This window comes from Puma concolor, chromosome E1 (assembly GCF_028749965.1).
Source record: "Puma concolor isolate L17-30 chromosome E1, mPumCon1.1.hap2, whole genome shotgun sequence".
NCBI classification, from domain to species: Eukaryota; Metazoa; Chordata; class Mammalia; order Carnivora; family Felidae; genus Puma; species Puma concolor.
The window spans coordinates 29,110,962-29,126,610 of record NC_141680.1 but is presented as its reverse complement, the minus strand read 5'-3'; the positions used below and the strand labels follow the sequence as shown (position 1 = coordinate 29,126,610).

General features: G+C 45.1%; 1 protein-coding gene across 4 annotated transcripts in view; it reads left to right on the top strand.

Annotated features, from left to right (window-relative positions):
* Positions 1-15,649, top strand: part of YPEL2 (yippee like 2) — a 65,971-nt gene that overhangs the window by 23,206 nt on the left and 27,116 nt on the right. The gene's annotated exons all lie outside the window — the stretch shown is intronic.

Genomic DNA, 15,649 nt, shown 5'->3' with positions numbered 1-15,649 from the left:
CTGGCTTCTTCAGGCAGCATTCTCAGGGTGGTAGCTACCTCCCTCCTGGCCCTAAATTCCCATGAGAGGAGAAATGGGTTTTACTAGGCTGCACAAAAAGGATAAAGATCATGGCGACCTTTTCCCTCTAAAAACCATCCTTCCTCAGAACCTGGACTTCATGCCATTAAATAAAAAAACAAGCCAACCTGTAATCATACCCAGACTAAATTAAAAAAAAAAAAAAAGTGCTCTTGATCTGTTTACAAGAACTTCTAGAAAAGGTGGCATCACCTTTCCCTGGCTCTGGCTCGATAGCCCAGCCAGAGAGAAGGCTGGGAGATGAAGGGTCAGTAGTTCTAGAACAGTCCCTAGACTGTTGTTCTAGAATAACCATGTGTGGTTGTGGGGCTTCTGAAATCAGGACTAAGAATGGAAGTCCTCCTTCTAGGCCTATTCCAAGATCTAGGGTTACTACAGAGTTTGAATCCTCGAGCCCTCAGAGTCTTGACCTCTGGCCCGCTTTTACTTCTCTAGGTTTCTGCTAATTACGTTCCTTTATGCCATTTATGTTCCAGCCAGCCTGTAGCTCCCTTCTCTGTCAATAGACTCATCTTGTCTCAGATTCAGCTTGAATCTTTTGGGAACCCCTCAAGTCTGGAATTTTGGATATGGGGAGGCTGTGTCAGTGAGGAAAGAGAGGATCAGTCCTCTTTGCTTTGGAAGGGGGCCTACAAGCTTGGAGGGAAAATGTGAGCTGTCCTATTTCTGGAAATCTCCAGGGAAAAATGGAAGTCAAGACATCCTTTTAATACCACGAGAAAGTGCTATGTATCATAAGAAATCGAGGTAACAATAAAATGTATTTTAGCACCTTCTATGTATTAAAAACTGCTACTTGACACTTTGTAAATGTTACCTCACTTAACCCTCATAAGAAGACTTTAAGGTAGGCTATAGTAATCATTTTATGGATGGAGAAGTTGAGACTCATACAGGCTGTCCAAGAATGCAAATTGGAGGCTTAAAGGAGAGAGAGCAATTACTTTGAGTGTGTTCAAGAAGGATTTCTGGAAGGGGTGGTATTTGAGCTGGGTCTTGTGACATGTACAGAAAGGAACGTGTGGAGATGGTAGTGGCCTTCCACACTGATGTTTGGAGCCTGGTATTCAGGGCCTTGGACAATCTGGCCTTTTGAGTTTGATTTCTTGCCAGTTCGTTGCTTTATTTTCCAACCACTTGGAACTAAGCAACATCCCTGAATATGCAGATGGGGGTATTTCAGTCCTCTGTGCCTCAGCCAACAGCATCCCTTCTTCCTCACCTCTTTCCTCTCTCCCAGGAACTTTTATACATTCTCCTTCATCTGGGACCATATCTACTAGTTTGGTGTCTCTGGGTTAGAACCTGACCCATGGCAAGAGCTCAGTAAATGAACAGATAAACAGATGGGTGGAGCCTGAGCCTTAGGAGAAGACCAGTGATGAGCAAAAAATGTCTTTGTTGGCCTCATGTCCTCCTTCCTGCCCCTTCTGGGGCAGAAAGTCTCGTTCACAAGTCCAGGCCAAAGTCAGCACAGGCTTCACTTTCACTGGCCACAACCGGTGCACAGATGGGGTGCATTAGAGCTTGATGATTTAAAAAGTTGGGTTAAATGCCTGGCTGTGGGGAGAGGGTGAGGGAACTGTGGCTGGCACGGCACAAAGATTCCTTTATTTCATTCCGCAGCCACCCCCAGCATTAAATAATCTATAGATTCTTATGCAGGTCCACTTAACGGAAAGATCACTGCCCCAGCCCCCTCCTTGGAAAATGGGCCTTTCTTTTCATTTTGTTTCTCTCTTCCATTTAAGAAAGTTCAGGGAGAGAATGTTTCTCCTGTTCTCCCCTCTTGACATAATCTCCTATGTGGTTTCAGAATCTGCCCAGTGGGAGTTAGGAGCTGGGAAGCAGATAACTGGAGCAGCAGTGTAATTAAATGATACTTTGTACTTGTAATAGAGCCTTTCATCTGGAAGCCTGACATTCCGTTGTTTGGTTTAAAAAAAAAAAAAAAAAAAAAAAAAAGTGAGTCTGACTTCCTTATGGAGAAGTGAACACAAAGGTCCAGAGAACTAAAGCTCGGAGTATGTGGCTGGTAGAGAACTGGGAACAGAGTCAGGACTTTGGGCTCCCGTGGAAATGTGTAGTTGCAAAGTTTTGAACAATTAGGGTCTGTACTGAGGTGGTGGAAAGAATCCTGCACCAGGCTTTCCACCGTCCTGGCTTGCTGTAAATCCCCAGAGGCCTCATTGCCTGGAATCAACTGTCCAACCTCTGAGTCTCAGTTTCTCACTAATAATTTTTTTTTTTTACATCTATTTATTTTTGAGAGACAGAGACAGCATGAACAGGGGAGGGGCAGAGAAAGAGGGAGACACAGAATCCGAAGCAGGCTCCAGGCTCCGAGCTGTCAGCACAGAGCCCGACGCAGGGCTCTAACCCATGAACCGTGAGATCACGACCTGAGCCGAAGTCAGATGCTTAACCGACTGAGCCACCCAGGCGCCCCTCAGTTTCTCACTAATAAAAGGAATGAAGTAATATTTGCTGTGTGTAATGCCCAGTAGCTAGCACTTCCTGTGTGCTTACTATGTGCCATCTCCATAACAGTCCTGGAAAGTAGATATAACCATATTTGAAGGTTCGGTGAGGAGGTTTACCTCATTGGGTTGTTACGAGGCTGGATGAGATCATGGGTGTGGGGGTGGTTGGCAAATCACAAAGCTCCTATGCAAATACATAGTGTAGTCCCTTTGCTTCTCTTGGTCCAAAGCGGGATTGGGGGTGACGGAGGGGATTGTTCTTGCCTGATACCAAGCAAATTTAGTCTAGCTAAGGTAGTTTCACTTTAGAACCTGGAGCCCAGGAGTTTGATTTAAGAGGAAAAGGCCATAGAAGAGGACGACAGTAAAGTTTGTGTGTGTCTGCACAAAGGTAACAGCATTGCTCTGTAGGATGGGGGTGGGGGTGCTTTTTGAATTGATGACAGAACTATCTAGGGAATGTGCTGAGACATCCTACATTTTCTTAGGGGGTGTTGTGGTCTAAATGCTGGAGTGTTTGCATGCAGAGGTATTTTAAGTTGGCATGAGGAATTGCTCACATTGTTTTTTCTCACTTCATGGTGCAAGCCCCATTATAAAAATATACTGTGGTTATCAAATAATAATAGTTTCAGTTGGAACAGCTAGTTGCCCCAAGCGGGAACAATCGAATGCTCATTGCAGTGGAAACTAGCTATTATGGAAGCCTGGATCTTCACAAATTTTTTTCATGAAAATTTTCTGTCTGAGATCCTTCCTTTGTTTCTCTCCTGCCGACCTATCACTGTTTGATGGCATCGTGGAGCAGGATATTTGGGAATGGTGAGTTGGATTAACCTCTCACAAACTCACTTTGGGGATGATGGCTTCATTCCAAGACCCAGTTTGCTCTGGTCCTTGGAGGGAAGCTGTTGTAGGAGGCTGCAGAGTGGGTGTCCAGTGCAGGGGGAAGGTAGAAAGCTGTTTATTGCTATGTCCAATCTTCAGGTCAGATTATCTTCTGGTGGCAAATACAGAACTCCTAGAATTGCAGATCATCTAGCCCAGCCTCTCTTCATGAGGAAACAGGCTGTGGGCAACTTAGTGACTGGCCTGAGGTTCCACAGCCTCAGAACCACACATCTGTATTTCGTGCTCCCTCAGCTGTGCTCTGTGTGAAGAGCTCTGGCTTTTTTCAAGCACTGGGCCTCCTTGTGAGGCTGGGAGGTTTTAGGAGGCCAGTTCTTTTTGTTCCCTGTAGGGTTCCATTTGCCTTACAGCAGTAGCATTTTGGTTTTCCTTGCCTGCTTAGATGTAAGGTACAGCATTGCTTTGAGAAAAGTGGTGAGGAGGAGGGTGTTCTGAGGCCATGTATTGGTCTAGTGGCTACTGAGAGGCCCCCTTTGCCCGCCGTGGCTTCTGAACCTCTGCTTCTGAGCACTAGTGTTCAACACCAGTGATTCTCAAAAAGACTAGTACCCATAACACAGTGGCTTATAGGTAGTGGACATAGAGGGGTGCTGATGTGGAAGTCCAGAGATCTGTTCTATCCTTTCCATTCTACTCGTCAGGGATGTGTTTCTCTTCATTTACACCACCCACCAGCTTGTCTTTAATGTATAATAAATATCCTGGAAAGTTCGATGTTAAAAATAAATATAAGAATAGAATTTCTAAAAATCCACTCATTTCTTTTTCTCTAAGTGTCTTGAAAATGTTATAGTGAGGGGCACCTGGGTGGCTTAGTCGGTTAAGCATCTGACTTCGGCTCAGGTCGTGATCTCGCGGTCCGTGAGTTCGAACCCCGCGTCGGGCTCTGTGCTGACAGCTCAGAGCCTGGAGCCTGTTTCAGATTCTATGTCTCCCTCTCTCTCTGATCCTCCCCCATTCATGCTGTCTCTCCCTGTCTCAAAAATAAATAAACGTTAAAAAAAAAAAAAAAATGTTATAGTGAGCTTTGGATTGTATTTAATAGTGTTAATGACAGCTGTGTCACAGCAAGCAGTATAATTCATAAAGAATATATACGATACGATGTGGCTCTTGAAGATAATTCTGAGCTTTCCTAACTAGCAAAATATATGTTGAATTCCAATTTTATTATTTGAAAGGTTTTTGGTGTCCAATGGATATGTGACAACGATTCTTAAAAAAACTGTAATGCAATAAAATTAGTATTTCTATTCTAGCAGGAGGGGAAAACTAGATTATATGTAAACCTATAGATGTCTATAGCATAAAAAGTGAAATTTTTGTTTCTGAAATAACGTGACCTATGATTGTACCAGAGTTGCTGATGGGCTTTAAGAAAAAAGATGTCAGTAACAACCATGTTGGTAGGACCCATACCATAGTGGGTACCTTTGCTTCTTTTGCAGTGTTTGTTGGTTTCCTAAACAGCATTTCTGAGGTACAGCAAAGGCAGAAGTGATAAATTATGGAAGAGTTCCAACATAAACCAGTAAGCCCCGTTTAAAAACACATTCAATCAATTTAGCTTTTGTAAAACCTTAAATCACTGACTTCTTTTTCCCAACTATCTGACCTTTGAAAGCCCTAATCTTCTGATGAAGTGATAGTTCTGGAGGAGTGCAAAAGGGCTGTCTGTTGATCATTTGGGAAGGGGTGACAGATCTTATACAGAAAACCTCCAAACAAAGGGATATGGTTAGATTACAGTGTTCCTTGGTGAAAAGAAACCATTTGAAGCATGTAAGGGGTAGTATGTTATGGTATCTTTTCTCCATTGGGACAGAGAATGAATCACTTCAGCGTAGGATAAATCATAAATTATTGCTAGGTTAAATTGTATAGCATGATTGTTCGAACATGGAACCACCTTCACTGGATCTCAGAGGCCACTGGGAGGTGGGGGTGGAGGGCAGTGGGGGCTGTGCCTGTACATGCAGTTTTGTCTCATGGGCACTGTTCTGTAATTGCACATGTACTCAATATGTACTCTGTGTAGCACTCTAGTAGATATTATAATATTACCCTCAAGGATTTTATCCTCAAGGAACTTGGACTCTAGCTGGGAGATAATAGGTTCATAAGTCATCCCTTCTTGAAATTTGTATTTCACCTTATGTTTATCTTAGGGCACTTATCACAGTGTAACAGCACATATCTCCATTAGCTTGTGAAATGCTTGAGGAGATAATTGTGATACCATCTTTGTTTCTCCAGCACTCTGCACAGCTCCCAAAGACTGGTAGATTTTCAGTGAATATATGAACAAATGACAATTATTATTCCAAAATAGAGACAGACATAAGAGGGTCTTAATTTGGAGCTCATGGACTGGCTTCAGGGAATCTCTGAAACTGTATGTTCAATTCTATGTGCATATCTGTTTTTCAAGAGAGGGTTCCGTAGCTTTCTGCAGGCTCTCAAAAGTTGTTGATCAAAAAAACCCAAAAAAGACACCATTAAAATCCATCTGTCTAGGAATTGAAGTTCTGGGAAGACTTGGTAGAATAAGTGACATTGAGGTGTGCCTTGAAGCAAGAACCTGGACATGCGGAAATGGATGAGGAGGGACCAGTAAAAAGAGCAGCGTGAACAAAGAAGTGCAGGCAGGAAGCATGAGGGAGCAGCCATTCCTATAGGTTAGATGTTGAGGAGCTGTGTGAAAACAGGTCGAAGGAGTTGAAGCCAGACTGTTGGGAGAATAGAAGTCCTGGCTTTATACTGCTGGCAGTTGGGTGCCACTGAAACTTTTGAGCAAGTAATGACACAGCCAGAAAGAGCTTTGCTTTGAGATGGCAAATGTTGTCACAGTGTGGTAGGTGAACTACTAAAGAAGAGACCAGAGATGGAGGAACCAGTGTATATGCATTGCAGTGATCTACAGGTGTTTGGGGCACATGGAAGTTATTCAGTGAAGTTTTGTTGAGCATTGCTTGGGAAAGAAATATAAGCATTCTAAGGTTTAAAATATTCTATCACTTGTAGTCATGAACAAGAGGAATTGAGTTTAGGAGGTCATACTCTGGATGGGAGACAGACCTGTCCCATAGTCATACCTGCTCCCTATGAAAATTGATGATCTAGGCACGAGTAGAATTGCTCACCAATTTATTGTAGAGGAGCTGCTAGCGACCAAGTCTGGTGAATCATCTGTGGATTTTTTTTTTTTTTTTTTTTTTTGCTACAGACTGCAGGCAGCTGGAGCATGAATCTGCTCAAATGTGATCCTTTCTATGTGGTTGCTTTAAATACCAAAAGGAAATGTTGACTTGAGCTATGAGGCGTACCCTGAAAATTAACTCTGTGGTTTGCAAATGCCTGTAAGGTTCCAATCATAAGATTGGTTTGTATATTAGTGTTTTGGCATTCAATAAGGAGGCTGATGATTGCAAGCTTGTGTACTTAAAATCCAAAGAAACTCTTTTCTTTTTTTTTTTTTTTTTTAAATTTTTTTTTTCAACGTTTTTATTTATTTTTGGGACAGAGAGAGACAGAGCATGAACGGGGGAGGGGCAGAGAGAGAGGGAGACACAGAATCGGAAACAGGCTCCAGGCTCTGAGCCATCAGCCCAGAGCCCGACGCGGGGCTCGAACTCACGGACCGCGAGATCGTGACCTGGCTGAAGTCGGACGCTTAACCGACTGCGCCACCCAGGCGCCCCAAAGAAACTCTTTTCAACAGGGTGTCTTTCCTGAGAAACAAGAAGTAGGTACAGGACCCCTGCCCTGTGTTTTTATTTGAGCATTGGCACTCCCTCTGTCTCTGGAATAGTAAAGCTGCACCAATGCTGGTTTGGCTGTTTTGTTTTTTGGGGCCTGACCAGAATCCACCGTCATATGCTGATTGTTCAGTTCAATAATATTTTTTGTATTTCAAACAACTTGCCAGGCTCTGGGCTGGGTGCTAGGGATAGAGAGATGAAGCCAACATGATTCCTGTACTTAGAGTGCTATCTTTGAGGTACTTGGGAGTGTAAGCCTCACTGTGGGGGCAAAAGAGTGTTACAGATGAGGTTGTGTTGGTAACCTAAAAAAAAAAAGGATGAAAAATCTACATTGTTGCTTTACGACTATTTATTGAACATCTACTGTGTGCTAGGGGGCCCTTTAGACATTTTCCTTATTACTCCATCACTTACTTTACCACCTCCCCTCAAGGTGGGAATTAAGCGACTTTTCTAAGGTCGTAGGTTACCAAGAAGCTGTGTGGGATACAGGTCTAGATAGGTCTATGCCTTCTTTACCATAGCTTGACAGTCATGACCTAAGTGGCTCCATTTGGCGTCAACTGTCTTCTGGTCTCTCATTAATATTGGTGGTAAATCCTACCCTGTATTCCCTCCTATCATTTGCCTTGTCTGAAAAGTCCTTCTTCCTTTCTCTCTATTCACTCTCTACCCATTTCTGAGGACTGGTTTAAGTATTTTCTAGGTTGTCTTGCTGGACTGTAGGAGTCCCTCCCTCCACTGAACGCCTATAGAAGTTCACTGTCTAGTTGTTCATTTGGTAGTTAATAATGACTGTCTTGTAATAATATGGTCTGTGTTATTGTGGTTATGGGCACTTTTTACATATAATTGTGTTGCTTCCTAATAAGATTCTAAATGACCTGGAGTCATAGACTCTCAGAACATTAGAGCTAGAGGGGCCTTTGAACCTAGATGTTCCCCTTCAGCTCCTCATTTTACAGATTGGGAAACCAAAGACCAGAGAAACTGAGTGCCTCTTGACTTTGTACTTTGCCACCTCCTCTCTGCCATACCACCTACTGCCTTACATATAACTCGTGCTTGTAGATGCTGGAGGCAGGTCTAGGGGAGAGGGCTGATGGCTAAAACAGAAGCATCAAGGTGTATGATCTTGGGCAAGACTGTGCTCTGTAGCTTTCCTTTTTCTTCATCCATCCAAATGAGGCATTAGATTAGACTGTCATTAAAGTGTTCCATCTCTCCCTTTTTCTGATTCTAGTACATCATTATCAGAAGATAATGCAAGGCAACATAACTTAGTGGTTAACAATGCAATCTCTGAGCCAGACTACCTGGGTTCAAACCCTGACTTCTTTCTTCACTTAGTGGTTATGCAAGTTGAATAACCTCTCTGTGTCTTAATATCCCATTGGGAAAATGGGATTACTATTAATATTAGATACCTGTAAGGTTTTTGTGGAAATGAAGTGAGGTGATCAATATAAGGTACTTCTCAGAGTGCCTGACATAATAGTAAATGCTCCATAAAGGCTGATACTTGCTATCTATGAATACTCATTAAGCAAAACCAAAGTAGCAAACGTTCCCAGATCCTGGCACCCCTAGTAGTCCTGGTAAACAGTTCCTTCCTTTTGTCTGAGTCTCAGCTATACAATTACCAGTGGTCTTCTGAGACCTCTATAAACATTGAATCTCTTGCTCCTTATAATTCCAAAGGGACTAGCAGGTTTCTGGAGGTGATTAAATAACAGTGGCAGCCTCTGCTCTTGGACAGGTGGGGTTGGGCTTATCTGCAAACAGCTGTCAAGCCTCTCCAAAATTTAAATGGAAAAATCTGCCCCTGCCCTCTTCCCATCTAAGCTGTCAGATGGCGAGTTTTCCTCTGACCCCCACGTCAACCAGTTACAGAGACCTTAGACTACTGTGACAACAGCAACCCAGGCAACCTGGGTGTTGGAGCCATAGCTGAGAATTGCTAGTCAGTCTGGTTCACCCTGGGATGCTTCATGGGGGGGGGGGGGGGGGAGGGGGATGTGGAGAGGTTCTTTTGAAAGAAGCTATTTTCATTATCTTTAAAAAAACAAACCCCAAAAGAATCTCTGATACCTTTGTTTGCAAAGCACTCAGCCAGCTCCTGAAGGGAGGGTTTGACCCGGTGACCCAGAGCATTGTCTCTGAGGTCAGGGCTGCCTAACCCAGGGAGCTTTAGCTCTCCGCTTCCCTCCCCTCCCCTCCCCTCCCTTGCTTATTGCTAGTGGCTGGAGTGTGACTCAGGGAAGGAGGGGGGAGGAGAGGAAGAGAGGAGGAGATGGCTCCACCAGCTGCTGCTAAAAACAACAACATCTAATCAGTCCATGAACTCCCTCCCCTCCCAGACCAGTGATGAGAGAGGCTGAGCAGGTGGCGCTGGCTCTCCCCTCCCTTCTGCCTCCAACACCTTTGGTCCTTTGAAGGGACAACTTATATTGTCAGAAGGAAAATGATCTAACTTTGGGGGCCCAGGAAACTCCTTTTCCTCCCTGTTAGGGCTGGTCCCAACAACAGCATTTGCTTTAACTCTCCAACAGATACCGGAGGGGACAGAAAAGTTTTTCCTTGCCCAAACAAAAGATCCCAGAATGAAACCTCCTGCACTGAACCCTACCATTTGTTCCACATTTAGCGACTCCTCTCACATGTTAGGTATTGGGACTATAGTGGCAAACAGATGTATGCTTTGCCCTCAGCCACCTTGTGCCCAGGACCCTTTGGTCACTGGAAAGCCCATTATCTGCAGAAGCAGCTGGTGGCAGTAGAAGGGATCCCCATCTGTACCTGGTACCCAGGGCTGTCTGTGGCAGCCAAGAAACCAACATTTCCATATTGCTTTCCATCCAGTTTGCCTAATTTCCATGAGATGCCCAACTGTGCAGAACTTTTTTCTTCACTGTCCCTGTCCTCTGCTGCAATGTCAGCCTAGGCTCTCCCAGGCTGGCAAAACTGCCAGCTAGGCTCTTGCAGCTCGAGGTGGCCGGAGAATTAGACCCACTGTTCTCTGATGTGGCTTTGGAGGAATGTCTGTTCTCAGGAACAGGCCTCTAACCATTGGGTGCTGGTTGCTTTGTTTACTTCTGAAAGCTGCACAATTTTACCCTCAGTCTCTCCCCTCTAGATGCAGAATGTTCTAAATGACAGGTAGGGCTCTGAGGAGCCCTTTAAAGACCCCTCTTCCCACCTCCCCCTCGCCCAGACAAATTCACCCAGGAAACCAAAGGAGAGAGGAAGTTGGAGAAACCAGACTTATTGGAGCTCCTTAAGTTCCAAGTCCCCATATTTCTTGATCCTGGCTTCAGCAGGAGAGAGAAAAAGCAAAGTGTATCTGTGGGGGAGGAAAGGTCCTCCCTGTCTGTCTCCTTCTGTGTAAAAACAACAGGCCAGTCTGCCCTGGGCACTGTGGGTGCAGGTACTGGGTAAACACACAGGGAAGGAAAGCCGATAAGATAAGGGCTGACAAATCTAGGTCACCAGGCTGCTGCCAGGCACCTGTATGACTGGTCACCTTGAAACTGACAGGGGGGAGGATGGACACAGACAGGCTGACCTCCCATGCCTTTGTTTATTTATTTAAAAAACATTTCCTAAGCACCATTATATGTTAGGCCATGTGCTAGGTGTTTCAGGCCCCTCTGTGTCTCTGTCAGGCAAAATCTCCTGAATCCCAGGCCTGTAACCAGTGCTAAAAAAAGAAATGACATCATGCAAAAGCCACTTGGTCCACTACCTTCCAGGGTGGGGGCAACCAGTCTCTTGGTAGAAGGGAGGGGCCTCTTTGGAGTCTTCATTCCCTCTTCCTGCAGCTAAATGGTTGGCAAAATTTTCTGCAAAGGCCAGATAGTAAATTTTTAGGTGCTGCTGGCCATATGGTCTCAACCATCCATCTCTGCAGCCATAGAGAATACATAAACAAATGAGCATAGCCGTGTTCTAGTTAAATACTTCTGAAACAGGTAAGAAGCTCAGTTTGGCCCTTGCACATTATTTGCTAATTCCTAGGCTACAAGATGGGAACCAGTTGTGAAATGCATGTTGGAGAAATATGTTTATGTGATTTCAGGAGGAATCTAAAGCCAACACAGTGGTTACATTTGCTATAGATAGTGTAGGAGCTGGCACACTGTGTTCGTTGAGTAGTTCCGTTTGACACTGTGTTGTCAACTGCATAGGCCAAACTTCAGCCCAGCCACCTAGCACCCGCAGGTTCCCACCAAAGGTTACAAGCTGACTAAGCCAGACAGAGCACATATTTTCACACAACGTCATCACTGTAATGGGAACACAATGTGGGGCCCTGCAGACAGAGTCAGTGGCGTCACTTTCAAGTCCTGAATGAAGGGTCAAGCCACCTCTGTTCTAGGCCTGGCTCTACCACTAACTCTTCAGCGTGGCATTGAGTAAGTCGCATAACCTCTCTGACCACTCAGCACATATTGAATATGAGGCACTGGGAAAACTGCAATGGACACATGAAAATGTTTGCCCTTAAGTAGCTCATGATCTAGTGGGGAAGACCAACAGGTAAATTATTATAAGATGTAGTGAAATACAGGCTTTGGGGAGTGGTTATTCAGGATGCTCTAGGGGCAAAGAGCAGGATGAGTTTTTTCTAAGTGAACAGGAAAAGTCGGTGGAGGGGGCAGGTCCATTCTGAGCAGAGGCAGAGAAATCCTCTAGAGGAGATCAAGCCTAAGGAATCACAGGAAGAGATGGAGAGGGTGAGAGAGGGAAGCAGGAGGTCAGGAGGTGTGGATTGCACAAGGCTCAGAAGGCCCAGCTAAGGAATTTAGATTCAGTTTTGTATGTGTAGGGAGCCATTGAAAGCGCTTTTAAAGCAAGGGAATGATAGCATTTGATTGAGATTGGACTAGAATATTATAATATAGCCTAGTTCATAAAGTCAACTCCTCCAGCTTCTATAAACTGTATATCCATGAGCTCTGTGTGAACAGGAATGTTGATATTGTATAAAGTTAATAAACCCAGATAATTAAGCCAGTGCTGTAATTCACAGCCAGGCTCATTTCCTCCTTGTGATGCCTTCAGTTAATCAGAAGCCAGATAAATCATTGGTGGACACCAAACCTTCATAACTCTGAGAAGAGGGCCTTTTAGAGTTCCCTGGTTTGCTGGGCCAGGTACTCCCTTTAGCTCGACTTTCTTGTATGGCTTCTTGAAGCTCACTGAGTCATTATAAGGTGGCAATTGCACCCCCACATTTATGAGTTTTTCTATTATGTTAAAGTGAGAACTGAGTTTCAGAATTCACGTGGCTTTTGGTGTAGTCATGGGGTTTGGGACAGGGCAAAGTGAAGGGGAGAAATAGATGGCTTCTGTACTTTCCAGTGTTTTAGCATATGCCTGAATGTAGTTGAAACTGGTCTTAGAAAATGGGGATTCTGAGCAGAGATCCCCAAATCTGACAGCACATCAGAATAACCTGGGATAAAAAGACTGATCTTCAGGACCTACTTCCAGAAATTCCTATTCTGTAGGTCTGAATGTGACTGGGAATGAAGGCCCTGCCTAAGGGAAGGAAACAAGTCACCTAGGATACAGGACTTGAAAAGCATTCACTCTTGGGGCTGTACAAAGGCAGCACCTCAGAGCAAGGGCCTCCTTAAAGATGCTAGGTGCTGGCTTCCTGGCTTGCCTCACCCTAGTCCCAGCCTTCTCCTTGCTTTGAAGGTAGCCAGGGCATGCTGGCCCTAGTGTTCACTGTCTACCTTCTAGCACTTTCCACTCCCTGAAGGCACAATTGGTGGTTTTGACTAACACTAACATTTGTTTGAAAAAGAAGAGAACTCTTTGGAGATCTTCCTCTAATAATGATGACAGTAGTTATCATTTTACTGAGTGTTAACTAAATACCAGTGCAGTGCTGATATTTACATCTTTTGTCTCACATCTTTTGTCTCATACCGACCCAGAGAGAGATGTACTACCATTGTTACCATTTTGGGATGAAGAAAGTGAGGCTTAGACAAATTGAATTGATCAAGGGGACCCAGTTAGGAAAGGGTGGAACCAGAATTGGAATTCAGGCATGACTCCCAGTTCATACCCTTCAGTGCTCCACCACACTGTTTCTTGCTCTAAATTAGCAGAGAAACCCAGCCCAGCCTACTCTCTTGGTGCTTCCCAGGCTGTCTGCCTGGCTCAGAAATCTCCAGGTAAACCCCTATTCCTGGGGTCTTGAACTTGAACCAAACATGACACCCTATGTTCTATATTATGGAACATAATACCCTATGGTCTCTGTTTTTTTTTTTTTTTTTAATTAAAAAAAAAATTTTTTTTTTCAACGTTTATTTATTTTTGGGACAGAGAGAGACAGAGCATGAACGGGGGAGGGGCAGAGAGAGAGGGAGACACAGAATCGGAAACAGGCTCCAGGCTCTGAGCCATCAGCCCAGAGCCCGACGCGGGGCTCGAACTCACGGACCGCGAGATCGTGACCTGGCTGAAGTCGGACGCCAACCGACTGCGCCACCCAGGCGCCCCTCTTTTTCTTTTTTTAGTGTTTATTTATTTTTGAGAGAGAGAAAGCACGAGCGCACACACAAGTGGGGGAGGGGCAGAGAGAGAGAGAGAGAGAGAGAGAGAGAGAGATGTGGGGGAGACACAGAATCTGAAGCAGGCTCGAGGTTCTGAGCTGTCAGCACAGAGCCCGATGTAGGACTCAAACTCATGAACCATGAGATCATGACCTGAGCCAAAGTCGGCTGCTTAACTGACTGAGCCACCCAGGTGCCCCTCTGGATTTTTTAAAATAGAGTTTTTTGACCCATAGAGCCATGGCAAGCAGGGGAAGGGATGAAGGAAGAGCACAGGTGATTCTCAGCAGGGGAAGAAGTTATTATTTCTTAAGCTGTTTACTAATTAGCTCCTTTTGCTCCTGAAACCAAAAAGACGAACTCAAGAGTCAGCACGGCTCAGAAGCCCTAATTAATTTGTGGTCCAACTGGGTCAGGGAGAGTGACCCTGTGCAGTGGCTTTTTTCTTTTCAGGGACATGTGTGCCCCAGCTCACCAGGGCAGAGTTCCATAGCACTGAGGGGAGGGATTCCACCCCCCACCCCCCACCCCCCCACCCCTGGGAGTTAGATCTCCTGTGAAGCACATGTCTGCCTATTCAGTCCCTTCCTCCCTGACCCTCTGGCTGGGCTCCTGCTGGTGTTAAGTTGCCCCAAATACTCAGTCTCTTATTTCACATCGCCAGGCAAAGATCCCACAGCCAAGGTGCCCTTTCGGCTTAGCTTTCCCATTGGCTGCTCACTGACAGATAAGCTCCTAAGAGGAGGCAAGGGGGAGGGAGGAGAGGTGGGTAACACCTGGAGCAGACCCCTTTGTCCTTTTGTCATTCTGCACAAAGCATGGGTGCTGCGGCTCCCTGCTATTGTGTTTGATGGGGCAGGCCCTGGGTGGTGGCTAGCTGCCTAGCTTTCATCTTTTATTGGTACAACTGTACATATGCTTAGGCTTTACCTAAGGGTGGAAATTGGAGGCTGAAAGTTTTTAAGTGTCAAGAGACAAGGAAACTCTGTATTCAGTGTGTGGGCTGGAAGAATGCAGGAGCTTCTGAGCCAGGCTCCGTTTCTGCATAATCTGCTATGGCCATGGCCTGCAGACTCCCTGTCCAGACCTTGCAGAGATGTTTCATTCCTTGGGCTGGGTGGAACTGAGTCGTGAGTACTGCTCCTAGTCAGGAGGGGGATGAAGCCAGCGGACAAAATGTTCCTGTGCCTGGACGACCAGCCACAGCACAGCCTGGGTCCCTGGGAATTGAGATGAAACCTTTCCTCTTTCTTTAGCCAACCCATATCTTGAGTAACAGATGAGTTACTGCCAGACGAACTGGTTTTAATTTACCTTTTTGAAGAGATAGATGCACTTAAAATAAAAATGAGCAGGAAGTTTGCACAGTTAGCATTGCCAGTCTCACCGCTGTCGGGAGTGAACATGTGCTCCTGGACTTCCACAACTTCTCTCTTCTCTGTCACTTGCAACCAGAGCAAATCCCTGGAACCTGGTTATAGGGATTGTTATGTTATGTGGAGTTGATCTATCAGTCAGGAAATTTCCTCAAGAAGAGGTCCTCAACTAGGGCCTCCAAATACAACCCTGTAGGTAGGTGCCAACATGACAGAACCCAAGAACTGGGCATCTATGTATAAGTTGGTCTTGAGTATCCAGAGACTATTTAAGAATGTGTACAGAAAGGTAGCAATTAAATGTTTGTCTTGGAATAAGCCTGGCCTCTGCATTCTCCCAGGAGCCCTCGCCTAGGGAAGATGATTAAAAATAGATCTGAGTAGCACTTCCTGCCTGGCAGATGGCTGATAGCAAATGCTAGGGCTTGCAGCTAGCTGACCTTTCCTTTCTGAAATCTGCT